Genomic DNA, 17,783 nt, shown 5'->3' on the forward strand with positions numbered 1-17,783 from the left:
ATTGAATTCTCCTATAACAATAGTTATCATTCAAGCATCGAAGCTGCACCATTAGAAGCATTGTACGGACGTAAGTGCAGAACCCCAGTATGTTGGGCAGAAATCGGAGAAAGTCAATTATCAGGTCCTGAAATTGTACAAGAAACTACTGACAAAATAACTCAGATCAAGGAAAGATTAAAAATGGCTCGAGATCGTCAGAAGAGCTATGCAGACAATCGTCGCAAGCCACTCGAATTCCAAATAAGAGATAAGGTACTTTTAAAAGTTTCTCCTTGGAAAGGAGTAGTACGATTCGGAAAGAAAGGAAAGCTAAGTCCGAGATATGTTGGACCATTCCCAGTGATTCAACGAATCGGACCAGTTGCTTATCGTTTGCAACTACCAGAAGAATTGGCTGGAGTACATGATGTATTTCATGTATCCAATCTCAAGAAATGTTTAGCAGATGAATCCCTGGTAGTACCTCTTCAAGATGTAGAGGTGAACGAAAAGTTGAAGTTTATAGAGAAACCACTACAGATCGAGGACAGAAAAGTCAAGTTTCTCAAGCACAAACGACTAGTACTGGTCAAAGTCAAATGGAATTCAAGGAGAGGACCAGAATACACTTGGGAACTGGAATCGGAAATGAAGCGAAAGTACCCTCATCTATTCCAGTAAATCTCGAGGACGAGATTTTTCTTAAAGGTGGGGAGGATGTAACAACTGTCACGAAAATCCATAATTAGGATGGTAATTAGGTAATAAGGAAACCCTAGTTAAGAAACCCAAGTGATTCCGAATAAACCCTAAAATTTTCATAACAATCGGAATCAGGATCAGGGCCCCTAAAACTCAGGGGGGGTTAAACCTTAGCAATGTTTATCCTCTAAATTGCTGTAGAAACGAAATTGATTCGTTTAACTTACTCACCAAGGCTAATAGGGACACGAAACAACCTAGGCTACGAAATAGACCCGTCGCGCCACGCGACAGGTCCACAGGTCTTCTTCGCGTGGCGCGAGGGAGGCCAAATTCCAGCTATAAATAGAAGGCAGTGGGACTTAGTTCTGTGCTTTACTTTGACGTTCAATTTCGAATTGAGCTCTAAGTTATAACGAATATCGTTCACACAAAACACACACCGATCACGAAGTGCTGCCGCAATCAGGGTAATAACTCGATCGCTATTACGATTCAACGTCCGATCGATTCTAACTATCCAACGATAGTCCGGGTGCTGCTCAATTGAGCTTGTACTTTGATTATTCGTCGTGATTTCGACTTGAATATTAGAGTGCTGTTCGAATTCGGACTATGCTCTGTTATTCGTTGTGAATCCGATTGAATTATCGAGTATTGCACTGATTAATCGTTGTGAAAGTTTAATCTCGTGAATTGACGTAACTGCTGTATTAGTTACTAACCTGTGTGTGTGCATTGTGTTAAATTAGGTTTAAGCAAGGCTAATCAGTAGGCTTATATCTATTGCTCGTTAATCTGCAATGTGAGTCATTCTTCTTTTTAAACTGTTTTCTCACCGTTTGTGAGTAAATATTACAATACCTCAAATTATTTTCAAGGTTATAGTTACAGGGATTAAGTCTTTGTAATCACCAAATTACAGCTGGTATGTGGGGTATTGTGCACATTACTGTTATTATCACTCTATGTGAGTGAATATTACTCTATGTGAGTTATTATTACTCTGTGTGAGTACACCGTCACTATTTGGGCAACGGGACCCAATAGTGGTATGACCACAGTCACAAAAATGAATCGAGTGACAAATACCCATTCTTGATAATTGGTTGATAGAAACATTGTAATCGCTCTTAATACTGTAAATTATAACTAACGGGTCGTTTTAGAAAACAGAATGATTCACTCAGTATTTCCCGCTGACAAAATCTTTTTCAAACATGTTTCAGGTGATCTGTGTGATCCAGAAAAAGTGCAGTAAAGCACTATCAAGCTCAGGAAAGTGGCTCAGTGTAAATAAATGAATAAAACATGTTTTGAGAAATAAAGATTTCTGTGTGAAATCAACGTATTGTAAATTATGGGATTTATCCCTTAAACTTTGTGTAATATATTAAACGAGCATATTTCACGGATAAAAGATCCTGTTATAAAAAGACTTCCGCTGCCGTAATAATTAAATACCACGGGAACTGTCTCGCGGTCCCCCGACTCCGTCCAGGGTGGGTCGGGGAGCCGTGACACATTCTCTCAACTAGTAACTCTGGTCATATCACTGTTGATCATTCTTTCAACTAGCGATTCTATTCATGGCACTGTTGATCATTCTTTCAACTAGTGCTTTTGGTCATGTCACTGTTGATCATTCTCTCAACTAGTGACTCCGAACTTAGCTGTGTTCGATGATATTTACTTTGTCAAATATATTACTTATGGCTTAAAACCATTCAATCCATAAAATGACATATATCAATTTATGTCAAACTATTATTACTTATCAAATATGATATGTTAATTCTACCAATATTTGATATATTAACGTGATTAACAATATAATCTTCGTAGGGTAGGATACCTTTATACTTGATTATTTTATTATGGTATATACTTTTGGATTTATTTCAAACATAAATTTATTAACGATTTAATGTTGAAACAGTTATAGGTTATGGATACTGGGGTATAATTCTTACTGTGATTGTGGTCATGCTTTTATTAGCTATCTTTCTGGCTAATAGTAACGAGGATCAAATAATATATAAAACTTCCTATACCAGCAATTTATTCATAGAAATTTAATTGCTGTAAGTATAACAGGTAACCCTTTATGATTTTGGAAAACATTTGTAAATATAATTATATCACAAAAAGGTGATAAAACAGTGAGAAAAAAGAATGGACTCACAAACGGTGAGAAAAGAGAAATGAACTCACATTGCAGATTTCTACGGGCAAAGTTTAGTCTACAGATAAGCCTTGATAAATTGCCGATTCAATTTGAGCAGAGTCTAGCCTACTGATTTGCCTTGATTAACCTAATAACAATTCACACAAACGGGGTTGTAACTAATACAGCAGTTACGACAATTCACGAGATTAAACCCTCACAACGATTTAACAAGTGCAATACTTAACAACTCAACGGATTCACAACGAATAACAGAGCATAGTCCGAATTCGAACAGCACTCATATATTCAAGTCGAAATCACGATGAATAACAAAGTATAAGCTCAATTTGAGCAGCACTCGGACAATCGTTGGATAGTTACAATCGATCGGACGTTGAATCGTAATAGCGATCGAGTTATTACCCTAATTGCGGCAGCGTTTCGAGGTTTGTGTGTGTTTAGGTAGTAGAAGAAGTATAATTCGACGTCAATTTGGAATTTGAGAGTCGTTTTTGTGCCCAGAAGCAAGTCCCGAAGCCTGCTATTTATACACGAATTTGCTCCTGCTTACGGACCGTAAGCCATATCCCTTACGGTCCGTAAGGGCTGTAAACCGACCATAGGGTGGCCACGCGTGGGACTAGGCTTGCTGAGTCAACAGTTTTGGCAAATAGAATTCAAACAACGATTTATTAAGATAATCATCAACTAGGTTTTGCCCCCCTTGAGTTTTAGGGGCCCTGATCCTGATTCCAATTGCTCTGAAACTTTCAGGGTTTGTGCAGAATCACCTGGGGATCTTAATTAGGGTTTTCTATTGGATGTAAGAATACAATAAATAATAGTTTTGACGAGGGTCGTTACATCCTCCCCACCTTAATAAAAATCTCGTCCTCGAGATTTGGGTTATGATATTTCTGTTAGATTTATGTCATAATTTAGTCAACAAATGTCACGAAAGTAAATATCAAATTTTGTGAATACAAGTTATACAATAAATAGGACTCAGTGGTTCAACTGAATTAGTTCAAGAAATTGATGTCAAATGGATGAGATGAAATGATATAATTCCCAATGTGATTTGATTGGCAACGGAGGAAGACTCAGAATCAATAAGTTCGAAATGGCATAGAAGTATGGAGATGATTGTCAACTACCGAACCATTACAAGAGAAAAATCAATGTGTTGACATTTATTAGATTGCAAGGATACACCGAAATGAAATAGAGTTTAGTGTATCATTGTCTTAATACACAATTGTATCAAGACTACTTTCAAATGATGAGTCAACCGAAATACATACGTGGGTTTGAATGGTTCGTATGATTAGGATTAGCCCAAGCTACAAGTTTATAACGACTCCGCAAGGTGTCGAAATGATCGAAATAATTCAATAGTTACGGCGACCGAATAATTTCACCGTGTAATTAACTGAAAGCTTAAATGAAGTGAATTTGGATATTTGTTTCGAATAGGATTTTCAATTGATAATGAAAAGATCAAATAAAGTACTATAGAATTTTCGATAAATGATGAAAGAAACGTTTAAGAAGTACACTGGAATATGATACGAATTTGCGTACTTTTATCTTAACACATAGTTGTATTAAGATTGATTAAGAATATGAACCAAACATTAAAATTCTTACATTAGGAGTGGAATTGAAAATAGCTCAAGCTACAAATTTATTATGACGCCACAAGGTGTCATAGTGATTGAAATAGTAGTGGTGAATGAAGCGAGTTTCACCATGATGTAAATCAAATGAAGTAAATCCGAATGTTTCAAATAAATCCAGTAGGATTTTGGATTGAAATTGAAATGATCAAAGATGATAAAGCAATAAAGATCACGAAGCGCTCGATAGATACACGGAAATATGAAATGAATTTGTGTATCATTATTTTAGCACACGATTGTGTTAAGATTGATTTAATAGAATAAATCAAAGCGGATTCAACATAAATAAATAATTAAACCCGTATGTAAGAGGTGCAACGAGATTAGCACAAGCTTCAAATTTATGAAAACGTCACCACAAGGTGGTCGTGACCAAATAAATTGTCACACCCCCAAAATCCACCTGCGGAGTATCACCGCTTGGGAGCGTGACTGACCAGGATCAAGCCACCAATCATACAGAACAATACGTATAATAAAAGTAACTGCAAAATAATCCAAATCAATTCCATACGAAAGGTGTTCCAAATCACAAGGAAGTTATCATTGTTTAGCGGAAGCGTATTATTGTAAAACCCATAGTAAATAAGTATCAGATATCAAAAGTGTTTAACAAGATGATCAAGATCCAAGCCCCACAACGACCAGCTCCTCCGTGTGCAAGCTCCATATATCTAACGACCTGCAAGGCATGTAACAGAGGATCAACAACTAGTTGAGCGAGTTCACAGAAAGTAAATGCGTAATAGTAAGTTCGTTTGTAACAGGTGGCTCTACTGGGCCGTTAGTACGATCTATTGGTGGGGGTTTCCCACGTTGTATAACTACTAGACTACTCGTAACCATAGGTATCCTTCACAACCGAGGATAGTAATAAGCATAAGTATCCTTCACATCCGAGGATAGTAATGAGTATAAGTATCCTTCACATCCGAGGATAGTAATGAGTATAAGTATCCTTCACATCCGAGGATAGTAATAAGTATAGGTATCCTTCACATCCGAGGATAGTAATAAGTATAGGTATCCTTCACATCCGAGGATAGTAATAAGTAAAGGTATCCTTCACAACCGAGGATAGTATTAAGTATAAATCTACGTAGAGGGTAAGTATGTGTCCTGCACAACCGAGGACAATGAATAGCATAAATAGGTGTCCTGCACAACCGAGGACAGTGGTATGGTAGTCTAGTAACAGTATAGGAACAGTCTTAATCAATCTCAATCCTTCAATCCCAATTCCCGTGCCCTGGGAATTCCCATGCCTTAGTAGGGGTGTGAACTCACCTTGGTTTGCTCGGTATGTTATTGCTTCTAGGGTTTATTAATCTCTAAGTCCGTTACACACGACCTAGGATACATTGCACATAATTCGTTCCATTAGGGTTTACAAATCCTCGATATTCAGACAACGGTGCTTTGTGTGTTTATTGTGTACACGACGATATTACATATAATGTTCACACATGCAGAATCATACCGTTGCACACAATTATGCACATAGAATCATACGTCATACAGGCTCAACAGGACTAACATAATATATCATGCAGCTAATTGTTTCAGTTTGGCAATTACACAGCATCATACAGTTACACAATATCAGACAAGTGTGTGTGGGGGGGGGGGTTTCCCCTGTTTGAAACTCGGATGACACATGACATAGGACATGGATGATCTTGTTAAACTCGGTCCAATAGATAGTCCATTAAACTCGGTCCAGTAGTTAGTCCATTAAACTCGGACAATATATATAATCCATTAAACTCGGACCATATATCATCATTAAAGTCGGTCCAATATACATTCTATAATAAACTCGGTCCACAACATTAAACTCGGACCAATGTACCTTCATTAAGCTCGGACCGAATCAATTTCATTAATCTCGGACATGGGGAGTGAATTAAACTCGGACAACATGATGGGGTTAAACTCGGACCATCTTATATTTACACAAAGTCGGACATCAACTAAATTCTATAATAAACTCGGACAAGGGTTGTGAATAAACTCGGACCATGGGGTTTCTCAAACTCGGCCATCAATTGACAAGTAAACTCGGCCATCAAACATTCAATAAACTCGGTCAAGCATTAAAGGATTAAACTCGGACCAATAGTGATATACATTAAAGTCGGACCATTTGATTTTCGTTAATATACTCAGGCAAGGGTTCAATCAAGAAACTCGGACACATGTAGATCATTAAACTCAGACATATGTTACTCGTTAAACTCAGACTATCTCCTGACTAACATATATTATCAAAAACTCAGACAATCAAATGGCGATTGAAACAGTTACACGTGAACATTCAACAGTTACGCATACGAACAAACCCTAGTTCTATTCATATTGACGGCATCATCATAATAATCCACCTATGATCATCAATTAATCGTTACAAGAACAATCTAATCAAGCATGCAACTATTCATATTCGTTTCTCAACAATCGGAAATCCCTAAACGCAGAAACATCACATGTGAAACTAGGGTTCTTCATGCATACATAATCAAGAATCAAGAATTGATATCAATCCAATAACCAACGAACAATCATTAACAATTACCTTGTGTTGATTCTAGAGGAAGAGAGTAATCAAACTTGTGATGCCTTGCAAATGATTTGGTGATGATTGCTAGGAGGATTAGAGAGTTGCAAGTACGTGATTTAGTTTTGTGTGCAAATCATTAGAGAAATGAGGTTAGGGTTAAGTATCTAGGATTTCACTAATTACCATCTACATCCCTAAGTATTATATTTTACACATGCACACCATCTCATAACCATTTCATAGTTCCACCACCAAGTTTACACATTTGACAAGTTTATCACAATTAACACATAATGATGCAACATCTCACAACACACTTCATTGTATCAACACATATACAATTCCATAGCATCTAATTGTGAAATCAACCAACTAAATAATACAAGAACGTGCAATAAATGCAAAATAGAAATCTTGGAAATTTCGAGTTGTCACATAAATGATTCAATGGAAGTGAAGATCACCCAAATCGGTTATGGTTTTGAATAGATGAAGTACTTGACAAAATTTATTTATTTAAAAACTTCTACTTATATTAGGGTTAAATAATAACTTAACTTATATATCAGCGATTACGTCTGGAATCATTTCTGCTTCTTGCGTAGTAAGTACAAATGCTCGCGTGTTCTTAGCTCCATCTGTTGTTCTAGCCCTGTTGTTAAATGCTTTGGTTAGTTTTGGGCAATATGGTTTGATGTGTCCTGTTTCTCCGCAATTGTAACAGACGTTAGTTTTCCTTCTACACTCTTCCTCTATATGCCCGATCATCTTGCAGAAGTCACAGTAGGGTGTTTTCCTAAAACGACATCGTCCTGAATGCTTTTTGTTACAGTTTCTGCAGATAGGTTGCTCCAATGATGGTTCAGTTTCTTTCTTCTTGAGTTCTTGGAAAATTTTCTGGGCTAATTATTTCTTCTTATTTTCTTCTCTTGTGCGGATTAGTCCATCTGTCAACATATTAGCTAGTTCAACTGCTTCTTCGATAGTCTGTGGTCTAGCGGCTTTAACTATGTCTCGGATTTCGCTAACTAATCCCCAAATATAACGAGAAATTAGTACGGGTTCTGGCGAAGCCAGAGTTGGTACCATTCTTGTATATTCGAAGAACGTTGTCGTATATTCATGACAATTCACATCTATCATTTTATGATTTAGGAACTTGTTAGCCATTCGTTCCTTTTCATAAGGAGGACAAAATTTTCTTTCTACCATTTCCTTAAATTTTTCCCAGTTCATGGCATAAGCCATGTCACTTCCTTTTGCCTGAAGAATTGTATTCCACCATTCTAAGGCTTCTTCCTTAAAGAGGTTAGATGCATACACCACCTTATCTTCTTCGGCACATTTACTGATTGTAAGAACAGCTTCTGTCTTTTCCAACCATCGCAGGGCAGACGTGGCACCTTCACTTCCTGCGAACTCAGTTGGTTTACAGGCTAGAAATTCTTTGTAGGTGCATCCGAGAGTCATCGCCTTCTTCTTCTTGGGAAATGGGGTTTTGTTAATATCATCATTATCACTATTGATACTATGGTTAAAACTATCGTCACGGGTATGCTTGCTACTCACAGCTTTGGTGGGTTCTACGGGATTTTTAACAGCTTTAATTATTAAAGGTAAAGCATTAGCTATTCCTTGAGCTATTAGATTTTCTATAGCATTTTTATCCAAAGGATTTTCATTATTAGCATGAGCTTCTGGATCATGTGATATTTCATTCGACATCTGAATTGCAAATATTTTCACTTATTAATATCACAGAATAATTAAAACAAAATAATACCTCCAGGATATTATATGTGCATATTAACATATATATATTCATGTATAACACATATGTTAATTTGTATTAGTTTCCTAATTTTATTGTTTAGGTATTGAAAGAACACCTAAATAGCTTAAACAAGTGGCTTAGCTTATACTAAGGCATCTTTTCTTATGTTCAAGTCAGATATGCTACCAGTTAATAGCAATCTCCTAACTCTTTTATTTAAGTTTAAGTATAATTGTCACAACACTTATAGGCTCAAAGTAGTGGCTTGATCAGTGGCTCTGATACCACCTTCTGTCACGACCCCCGACCCACCCTGGACGGAATCGGGTGCCGTGAGCAGTCCAGTGGTACCGGTGATTATTTTTGAAAAACATTGCAGCGGAATTTTCATCAGGACCGTGAGTTAGGAAAAATATCAGAGTTTGGAAACACCGGATTTTTAGTTAAATAGATGGAATAAATTCCATGTTTTACAAAGGTAGCTTTTAATACGGGATAAACCCAAAAATAATATTTCTTAAGTTGATTTAATTAATAAAATAAGCCACATCTTGATGCCTTTCTGTGCCGTATCCATCTTTTACTCCAATCTACTGTAATTACCTGAAAAGTGTTTTAAAAACATTTTTATCAGTAATAATTACTGGTGAATTCATTCCATTTTATGAAAAATATTGTTATACTTTACAGTATCAAGATTTTTATATTTATTTATATTTACCCAACTCAATTGGTATTTGTCACCTGGGGTAGTTCCGATTGTAACAATCATCATATCACTTATTGGCTTACTTTCGTCCAATAGTGAATTTTATCAAGTAATTATATTTGTACTATTATTCAATTTATCTGTCACTAGGCGATTCCTGTGACAGTGATTATATTAATGTTGATCATTCTTTCAACTAGTGATTCTAGTTATACACTGTTGATCATTCTTTCAACTAGTGCTTTTAGTTATGTTACTGTTGATCATTCTCTCAACTAGTAACTCTGGTCATATCACTGTTGATCATTCTTTCAACTAGCGATTCTATTCATGGCACTGTTGATCATTCTTTCAACTAGTGCTTTTGGTCATGTCACTGTTGATCATTCTCTCAACTAGTGACTCCGAACTTAGCTGTGTTCGATGATATTTACTTTGTCAAATATATTACTTATGGCTTAAAACCATTCAATCCATAAAATGACATATATTAATTTATGTCAAACTATTATTACTTATCAAATATGATATGTTAATTCTACCAATATTTGATATATTAACGTGATTAACAATATAATCTTCGTAGGGTAGGATACCTTTATACTTGATTATTTTATTATGGTATATACTTTTGGATTTATTTCAAACATAAATTTATTAACGATTTAATGTTGAAACAGTTATAGGTTATGGATACTGGGGTATAATTCTTACTGTGATTGTGGTCATGCTTTTATTAGCTATCTTTCTGGCTAATAGTAACGAGGATCAAATAATATATAAAAATTCCTATACCAGCAATTTATTCATAGAAATTTAATTGCTGTAAGTATAACAGGTAACCCTTTATGATTTTGGAAAACATTTGTAAATATAATTATATCACAAAAAGGTGATAAAACAGTGAGAAAAGAGAATGGACTCACAAACGGTGAGAAAAGAGAAATGAACTCACATTGCAGATTTCTACGGGCAAAGTTTAGTCTACAGATAAGCCTTGATATATTGCCGATTCAATTTGAGCAGAGTCTAGCCTACTGATTTGCCTTGATTAACCTAATAACAATTCACACAAACGGGGTTGTAACTAATACAGCAGTTACGACAATTCACGAGATTAAACCCTCACAACGATTTAACAAGTGCAATATTTAACAACTCAACGGATTCACAACGAATAACAGAGCATAGTCCGAATTCGAACAGCACTCATATATTCAAGTCGAAATCACGATGAATAACAAAGTATAAGCTCAATTTGAGCAGCACTCGGACAATCGTTGGATAGTTACAATCGATCGGACGTTGAATCGTAATAGCGATCGAGTTATTACCCTAATTGCGGCAGCGTTTCGAGGTTTGTGTGTGTTTAGGTAGTAGAAGAAGTATAATTCGACGTCAATTTGGAATTTGAGAGTCGTTTTTGTGCCCAGAAGCAAGTCCCGAAGCCTGCTATTTATACACGAATTTGCTCCTGCTTACGGACCGTAAGCCATATCCCTTACGGTCCGTAAGGGCTGTGAACCGACCATAGGGTGGCCACGCGTGGGACTAGGCTTGCTGAGTCAACAGTTTTGGCAAATAGAATTCAAACAACGATTTATTAAGATAATCGTCAACTAGGTTTTGCCCCCCTTGAGTTTTAGGGGCCCTGATCCTTATTCCAATTGCTCTGAAACTTTCAGGGTTTGTGCAGAATCACCTGGGGATCTTAATTAGGGTTTCCTATTGGATGTAAGAATACAATAAATAATAGTTTTAACAAGGGTCGTTACATTAAGTGTTGCCGGTACCCGGCTATACTTTATCATTCGCCGTGTGTTTGATCTCGTGATTTTTGTTAAAGTTGAATTGGGTTAATACGCTAATACGAGTTCCATTGTATCTAGAAATTAGAACTCATAACTAGGGGGCTGCTAAACCAGAATACTTAGCAATTAAGTAAACTTAGTGGCCAAGAAAACTTAATGATTAAGTAAACTTAGCTGTTAGGAAAACTTAATGGTTAAGAAAACTTGTCGGTTAACAAAACTTAATGGTTAAGAAAACTTAGCGGTTAAGAAAACTTAGTGGTTGAGAAAACTTAGTAGCTAAGAAAACTTAACAGGAAAAGAAACTTAACAGCTAAGTTTTTTTTTTCTTGAAAGATCAACTTCATTAAAAACAACGTACGGACCACGAAACATGGACCACAACCACACCGATTGCATCATACACAGAGGGTTTTTGCACCACTCATCCCAAATAAGACTAGTATAACCAAACCGGTGTTTATACCATAAAAATGACCTCGACTTTATGTTATAAACTATCTCCGACGGCTTCGTCGTCCTCTTATTAAAAATCTTCTAGTTCCGAGCTAGCCATATGCACCATAACGCAACAATGATGATACCTTGAATAACACGTTTCCCTTTTTTTCCACTATCCACTCCTTTGTATACCTCCAACAACTCGCCTATATTAGACGCATAAATGGGAGGCATCTTACACCAAGATCCAACTCTCCACCAAACCTCGCAACTGTGCAAGCTATAAAAATATGAAGAACCGAGTCTGACCCATCTATCTTGTGTTTTTAAATAAGTTGTTTAAGGTGAGAATAAGGTGTCTTGGATATTTTGTTTGTATTGTGATCTTTGAACAGAAATTAGGAGACTAGACCCTCTCGAATCTGGCCTACTATCGAGTTTGTTCTTGTTTCAATTTAATAAGATTTTCAGTATCTATCATTTGGTTCCATTGCCGGGAAACCTGATGGTGCAGACCCGGAGCAACCAGATTGGAGGCAGCAAATTTTTTTATGATTCAATCGCTGCGCAATTGGAGATCATTTCAGAAAAACTCGATTCCTTGTTATCTCTGAAGAATGATATTACAGTGATTAGGGAAGCTTGGCTAGCAAGACAAACACAGTTAACCAAGGAACCCGAGGATGACCCTCCGTACCTCGCTGTGCCCTCAAACAAACATCAACCATCACCAACAATCACACCGGTTCTACGATTACCCTTTCCCATGTTTTTTACAACCACGCCCATACAAGGGACATACTTTCCAACAGCTCCTATATCACCAAACGGATCATCACCAACTTCAATCAGGTGTCGCAATGACCTGCCAAATCAATATGGGATGGCATAAAGTTTTGTTTTCGACACCGGCCAACAAGAAGCTCACAACTTTGCTACTTGCCACCATCTCTCCATCGAACCGTTCAAGGAACAACTAATGATTTGGACGGATCAATTTTCGTCAAATCGACTTGAGGACAAGTCGATTTTCTAGGCGGGATGTATTGATACATATCCAACTGACCTAACAGGTCAAATTAACCCATTTCATGTTGATAATCCTAGACCCATGACCCAGTCAAATGACCCAACTAATTGCAGTCAAATGGCTCAATTAATTACAGTTCTGACCCGGTCAAAAGACCCAATTAACTGCAACTTTAATCAAGGGGAAACTGATGTAATGTGGGGCCGTGTTAAAGGACAGTTACTTAGTATCTTGTGTCTTTAAATAAGTTGTTTAAGGTGAGAATAAGGTGTCTTGGATACTTTGTTTGTATTGTGATCTCTGATCAGAATTTAGGAGACTAGCCCCTCTCAAATCGGGCCAACTATCGTGTTTGTTCTTGTTTCAATTTAATAAGATTTTCAGTAAGTTAATCAGTTAAACAGTTAAGTAAGTTATTTTATTAACCAGTTAAGTAAGTTACTTAATTAAAGTAAATTAATTAGTTAAACAACTAAGATATATATATATATATATATATATGTGTGTGTGTGTGTGTGTGTGTGTGTGTGTGGAGTAGATAACATATAAGGAAGGTATATATGAGGTATATAATATCTAAGGAATGTTTTATCTGGGGAAGGTATATATGTAAATTTCTAGAAAATGTATAGGAAACTTCTATAAAAATATATGTAATTCCCTAAAAATTACATAGGAAACTTTCTAGAAATGCATACTCCTTACCTATAAATAGGTGGACATGACTTCATTCTTCATTGCTCATTTCTTCTCTTCTTCTCTCTATATGTTGGTGTTCTAACCAATAATCACCGATACGATATTCTGTCCGATCGATCCGAGAACTAACTAACGAATGCTAAAGTGCTGTCTGAATAAGACTAGGGAAATTTTTTTAACGAAATACTGGTACCGTACTTGTACCATACCGATGCCGTACCGTATCGATCATAAACGGTACCGGTAACGGTAATAGATTTTTCGAAATTCGGCATCGGCAAAAAACGGTATCGGTACCGGTATTTTTCGGTAAATACCGGTATTAATACCTAATTTAATAATGACTTTATGTATTTTGCTATTATCTTAGATCCCACTATGAAGTTATATTTTCTTGAACATTGTTTTACAAAAACCAATATCAAATTTCTTTTGTTTGGTTATTTTTAATCAATTATGATAATTTTTTAGACATGCTGGAATTTGGATGTTAAAAAGTGAACCCATGGATTTTAAAAGTTTATCTTTTGATTTTTTTTACTACTTAATATGTTTACCTTTTGTTTGTATTCCACTATATATTACTCTACTTCAGTTAATAATGGATGGATAGGTTGCACATGAATTTTTTTTTTTTTGTAAAACAATGGATGACACCAAAGCGGTACCAAGGTGGTAAAGTACCGAAATACCAGTACCGATACCAGTACCGAATCTATAAATACGGTACGGTAATCGGTATCCACATTTTCTCAATTTCGGTAACGATATTTACGGTATCGTACCGATCTCATCCCTAAATAAGACTATACTTTGTTGACTTACGTTATGGTTCTGATCTCGTGACCATCGTTTGGTTTGATCTGGTTTTACACTAATACGTATTCTACTCTATTAAACTATATATTTAACTATCCAAAAGCTCAAAACTATAACCTTACTATCAAACAAGATGTTTAATCATCAGAAGATTCAGAACTACAAAAGTAGATGCTTAGTGATCAGAAGACTTAGAATCAGAAGGCTTGTTTAATCAAGACTATATGCTAACAAGGTGAGTCATTTTTTTTTATCAAAATGCTTTCAAAACCCTACTTGTTTTCAAAGTTGTAATTACAGTGATTAAGTCTTTGTATTCTACAATCACTGTCGGTATGTGGGGTTTTGTATACACTACTTGATAAGCTTCACGATTGGACAACGAGTTAGCCAATCTGTGATATGACCATAGTCAAAGATCCGGTCGAGTGACAAATACCGATTTGGGGTAATTGGTTGATATAAACAATGTAATCACCCTTAATACTGTAAATTATAACAAATGTGTTTTTGTAAAACTCAATGAACTCACCAGTATTTCCTGCTAACCAAATGTTTTTCAAACGGGTATTAGGTGATTACAGTAGATTGGAATAAGAGTTGTGATACGGCACCGAAAAGCTTAAAGAAGTGGCTTATTTTATCAATTAAACTAAATTAAGAAACGTTGTTTTATATAATCGGGTTTATCCCATATTAAAGTTACCTTTGTAAAACATGGGTTATTCTTATCTGTTTAATAAATAAAAATCCGGTGTTTTCTGAACTCCGGTATTTTCCTAACTCACGGTCCTGATGAAATTTTCCGCTACAATATTTTCAAAATAACCACCGGTACCAATTAACTCTTCACGGCTTCCATCTAGGGTGTCGTCGGGGGACGTGACATGTCCTTAACAGGCAACATTAATTATCTGCACATGAGAAAGAAGTTATCGCCGAAAAAGTACGAGGATGTAGTTGGCCTCATTTAATGATCGGAGCATCAGACCGGTGGGGATCAGACACGTGTCTGAGTCTCCCAAAGGTCCAACGAAACCGTTAGATGACATCGAAGCTTTCTCCAAGGAGATAAGCCATCCTCATTATATAAGAGAAGTCCACAATCGTTTAAGGCAATCATTCAATACCAATTTCATTAAATACACACTCACAACACATTTACTCCAAACATTCTTTGGGTCACATTTAAGGCTCAGAGCCTAGGGTTCACACCGACAAGGATATTCCGGCGATCATACACTCATCGGAATAAGCTCCTTATTCTCTGGCAAGTTTACTTATTCTCACGCTAGAGCTTGGTCACGGATCCCCCCCCCCCGGACCCTCCGTGGTGAGGCTAACGGTGCTTCTTTTTGTAGGGAGACAAGATCGATCCATTGCAACGTTGACGAACCTTGTTGATCTCTCACCGGAATATAGGGACTCGACAGTTACATTGTCTTATTTCTTTTTGCAGTGCGTTCACGGCCATTCCGTTTGCTCCATATGCTGTGAGATGTGGGAAAATAAGTGTCTCTTCTGCGAATTCCCTATCGGCCCCAACTTGCACCGCAACACAATGGTTGAAAACATGCTGGAAGAATCTCCCATTGAATGTATCAACAAAACATATGGGTGCCTTGACCGACCATTTCGAAGTGAGCTTCGAGCGCACGTTATGGAGTGTGAGTATGATTATGCTATTCGCGGTTGGATGTACATGTAGAGCTTCCGGTAGACAAATTGATTTTTGGGGACTCACACCTATTAGTAAAGTGTGGGTTGTAAAGGTAAAAGGTGGATGATTTACACATGGTTATTGTTATAGCGTATGGAACTTTTAGACACATTCTTTGGGTTATATAAAAACAGAAGCTGGTGTGCATGTTTTTATTTGCTTTAGTTAGTTATATTTTTGAGTTGAAGATGAGATTTCCCGCCTAGTTATCAACAATGAAGGTGCTTTTTATTGATTATGTTACACGTGTTCCCTTTTGAGTCTTTGGATATTAAACGATACTTGGATAAGATGTATATAAACAAAGAGATGTACATGTATGAAGAAATCTGTGCAAAAATGAAGCATTGATTAACCACAGAATTACACTAATTATATATATATTTACTACACAATAAATATGAACTATGTTAAAGCAAGTACAAACCACAAAGTAAAACAGTCACGATTGTGATAAAATAAAAATAAAAACTATTATAAACAAACTAAACTTTGGGATATAAACATCAATTACGAAAATAGATTGAATGGTTGGCTGAAAACTGGTTAAACTTCAATTGTTAATTTTCTTTTCTGGTTGCATAAAAAAAAACCATACTTTGGTATATGTCCATACATTTTTTTCTTTGAATGACAACGCAACTTTTATTCAACAAATGTCCGCGTTTTGATGACACGACCAAAGTGTAGAAGGGTAATGTCTGCCGCGCGTCCATGAAAGAAACCGAAACCCTAAGGAGAATCGAACCAGAGAACAGCGACTAAAAACACTATGCTCTTCCAAACATACCAGAAAAAGAAAAGTTAAGTAAGATAGAATCTATAGGCATGTAACAGATAGGTTAAACACAAAATGAACAGCTGTTGTTCTCAGAGTTAGTTTTTGTATATAGAGTAAGTGTTAATCAGTTCTGTTCAAAAATGATGGAAAACATGTAAATAATACCTGATAGCAGACAGGCCAGCAGAGAATCCAGTCAGAGACGCAGCCATAGAGTTTTACATTGTCAGCTTGATCTGGTTCCTCCTTAGGTAGTGTTTGGTATGCAGAAATGAGAGGCGGAATAGAATGGATGATTACGAGGGAATGAAGAAAAATGTGTTTGGTTGGTCAATGGAATGGAATCACCCATTGAAAAAGGCATTCAATTCTCTCTAAATCATTTCATCCACCCCCATGTTTTTTTATTCCATCCCCTCTTGCACCATTCATCAACAACACCACCACCCACCACCACTACCACTACCCACCACTGACACAATCGCCGCAACCTGCCACCTCAATAGTCACCGCCGCCGCCGCCGCCACCATTACCACCAACCGCCAACGCCACTCGCCGTCGCCACCCACCACCATCGTCGATGTCACTACCACCACTGCCACCACCACCAACGACCGCCATCGCCGCCACCGCCACTCGTCGTCGCCGCTGCACCGCCACTCGCCCCCATCACCACCACCCATCGTCGCCGCCGCCATCTATAACCACCCACAATCACTACCACCGACCACCACCACCATCACTCACCGCTAATTTTATTCCTTTGTTTTTCTTTCTACTAAACAATACACAATAGTAATTCATTCCATTCAAACATGGTAACCAAACAAGACATGGAATGGTAATGCTCCTTTGCATTCCCTCGTCCATTCCATTACCTCGTTCATTCCATTCTTTCGTCT

General features: G+C 36.9%; 1 long non-coding RNA gene across 1 annotated transcript; it reads left to right on the plus strand.

Moving 5' to 3' along the window:
• Positions 1–13,639: 13,639 nt before the first annotated feature.
• Positions 13,640–16,337, plus strand: LOC110935370. The gene is made up of 2 exons (XR_002589083.1): positions 13,640–14,614; positions 15,741–16,337. It is a non-coding gene; the product is annotated as an uncharacterized LOC110935370 (long non-coding RNA).
• The last annotated feature ends 1,446 nt before the right edge of the window (positions 16,338–17,783 follow it).

This window comes from Helianthus annuus, chromosome 4 (assembly GCF_002127325.2).
Source record: "Helianthus annuus cultivar XRQ/B chromosome 4, HanXRQr2.0-SUNRISE, whole genome shotgun sequence".
Classification (NCBI taxonomy): Eukaryota; Viridiplantae; Streptophyta; class Magnoliopsida; order Asterales; family Asteraceae; genus Helianthus; species Helianthus annuus.